This window comes from Diaphorina citri, unplaced genomic scaffold (assembly GCF_000475195.1).
Source record: "Diaphorina citri unplaced genomic scaffold, Diaci psyllid genome assembly version 1.1 scaffold3575, whole genome shotgun sequence".
NCBI lineage: Eukaryota > Metazoa > Arthropoda > Insecta > Hemiptera > Psyllidae > Diaphorina > Diaphorina citri.
The window spans coordinates 30,623-33,845 of NW_007380975.1; positions in this window are offsets into that span (position 1 = coordinate 30,623).

A 3,223-nucleotide genomic window follows, 5' to 3' on the forward strand; every position below is an offset into this window, starting at 1 on the left:
CTTTCCTATTATCCACCATATGATTATAGGATTACGTCCCTCCTCTCCGCTCCCGAAAAAATAACTGTAAAATATCGAAAACTCAAATTTCATTTTACGTTCTAATGAAAGAATTGAAAGATGTGTGACGTCAGACTTCAGGCAGTTGCCTCGCTAGGTAGCGCCAGTATGGAAGCACACAGAAAGAAATGCGCATAAACGTATGCGCACAAACACATTAATGTGCTGCCTGCGAGGGAGCTGTGCTCGGGACATTTGATGAGACGTCATCGTGTACGCGAGCGTATGCCGTGACGTCAGAGTTCAAGATTTACCGGTATTTTTTTAATCGATTTATCTCGGGCTCTAGAAGTCGTAGAAGAAAAAGAAAAATTCCGTTGTTCCTCATTTTTCCTGCTCTTTGAATTTGAAACATCACCCAAGTAAGCGCAACTGTTCTATTTAGCTATTATCCATTTTATGAATGTATGCATAATTGTATAGCTTGGTTTATGATTCTTATGAATCAATGCCATAGGATTCGTCCTGTTTAGGGGTCGGTATACCAAATGGAATAAAATTTGCATACTTAATTACCCGCCAATAGTCGGGCGGTAAAAAATGAACTTGTAAATGAATAATTAGGTTATGTAGATATTATTAATATTAAAATTCAAAATTCCACTCAATAGAGAATAGACCATGGTAGACCGAAAGACCAAGGTCTATTGAACAATACCAATACATACCCACATACTTTAATGTGGTAGATAAGGATCTTGAATCATGGTACGTATTTACTGAAGAAGTTTTTCGTTAGTTAATTAGTTATTCTAATTTAATATTTCTCGAGGGTCGAGGGTATACCTTTGTGCAGAATTGATAGATACGAGTATCTATTGAACAAATCGTGTAGGGTTTCCTTTATGTACACAGCTAGAGTACAAACTCAAAGCTATACCTACCTAGTTAATGTACAGTGTACATTTTTGTACAATGTACATTGTGCATTTGTGCAATAAAACTTATGTACATAAACATTGTAGCTGTCTTGTACAGTTTGTGCAGAATTGATAGATACGAGTATCTATTGAACAAATCGTGTAGGGTTTCCTTTATGTACACGGCTAGAGTACAAACTCAAAGCTATACCTAGTAATGTACAGTGTACATTTTTGTACAATGTACATTGTGCATTTGTGCAATAAAACTTATGTACATAAACATTGTAGCTGTCTTGTACATTAACTGTGTACATGTAAACAAAATATGTTTAACGTCACCGTATAAAACCAAATCATGCCTCCGTCATTTCGAACTTCTCTGACTTACTCATACATGCACATTCGTTCGGGAAACGTGAGTTTTTACCCTAACTTAGAGACAGGTATAATTAGAGAGACAGTGAGGGGGAAGGGAGGATTAGTGAGGGAGTGTAGTGTAGAAAGATGAGAGATAGGATAGGAGAAAGATTAGTACTGGACAAAAAAAATATGACGAAATACTTAATAATAATAGTGCTTATTTATACTGCTCGCATAGGACTGAAAAGTCCCTTTACTCCAGCAGTAGGCTACCATTATTACAGTGGTCAAATTCTCAAATTATATTGAGGATAAAATTCCATACCTCGGCTGGGATTGAACCCACGCCCTCCTGTTTACCACTTATAGTCACCAATGTAACTGTGTATCATATCATGTAGCAGCAAAATCCATACGTCATAGACTCTATTTACTCCTACTTCTACATATAGCTACAAAATTCATCAGATTTAGCGCTATTAATAATATTCGTATGATTCATCGTTAAGATTGATTCACACTTGACCGACACTGCCGACAGTCCAGTACCACACCAACTTTTCAACAAATCACGATAGAGTACTTTCAAAGGTAGGTTCAAAATTATTGCACTAATTACATATAGGCATTTATAACAATGTAATAGGGACAGAAATTTCTCCAATGGAGAAAAAATAAAACGTTTCAAAAACCTGTCCTTGACCAAGTCTCTGTTTGAATACATAAACAAGATCCTTCATCAGTTCATCACAGATAAAACTCACAGATACATAAGATTATGAGGCCTTTTCAAATGAAAATTCTTCTCCATTCCTAATCCGGCCTTAGTGTACATTTTTGTACAGTGTACATTTTTGTACAATGTACATAAACAAGTAGATACAAACTCAAAGTTATACCTAGTTAATGTACAGTGTACATTTTTGTACAATGTACATAAACAAGTACAAACTCAAAGCTATACCTAGTTAATGTACTGTACAGTGTACATTTTTGTACAATGTACATAAACATTGTAGCTGTCTTGTACATTAACTGTGTACATGTAAACAAAATATGTTTAACGTCACCGTATAAAACCAAATCATTGACGATCTGTGAGTAATAGTTATTATGCGTGTCATAACACCATCAGATCTTAACTTATCTTAGTCATAGACTTATAGTCACCAATGTAACTGTGTATCATATCATGTAGCAGCAAAATCCATACGTCATAGACTCTATTTACTCCTACTTCTACATATAGCTACAAAATTCATCAGATTTAGCGCTATTAATAATATTCGTATGATTCATCGTTAAGATTGATTCACACTTGACCGACACTGCCGACAGTCCAGTACCACACCAACTTTTCAACAAATCACGATAGAGTACTTTCAAAGGTAGGTTCAAAATTATTGCACTAATTACATATAGGCATTTATAACAATGTAATAGGGACAGAAATTTCTCCAATGGAGAAAAAATAAAACGTTTCAAAAACCTGTCCTTGACCAAGTCTCTGTTTGAATACATAAACAAGATCCTTCATCAGTTCATCACAGATAAAACTCACAGATACATAAGATTATGAGGCCTTTTCAAATGAAAATTCTTCTCCATTCCTAATCCGGCCTTCAGAAAATGAGACATTTCAGCGCGACCTTCACAATGCATACAGCATTACCTACGTGTTATATCTTTCTATCGGATTACTATGGCAACTTGATATTTTGGAGAGAGAAAATAAAAGCATGAGAAGAGACGAAAGGGAGAGAAAGAGAGTTAGGAGGGACGGATAAACAGTTGAGAAAGGGAAGAGTGAGAAAAAGAGAGATGAAGAGATGGTGAAGTGAGAGGCAAAAGAGATGGTAAAGATAGGGAGAGGGAGTAGGGAGAGAGAGAAAAAGAGAAGAGGGCATTTGTGCGCAATGAACTAAGAAAATTTTCCGAGT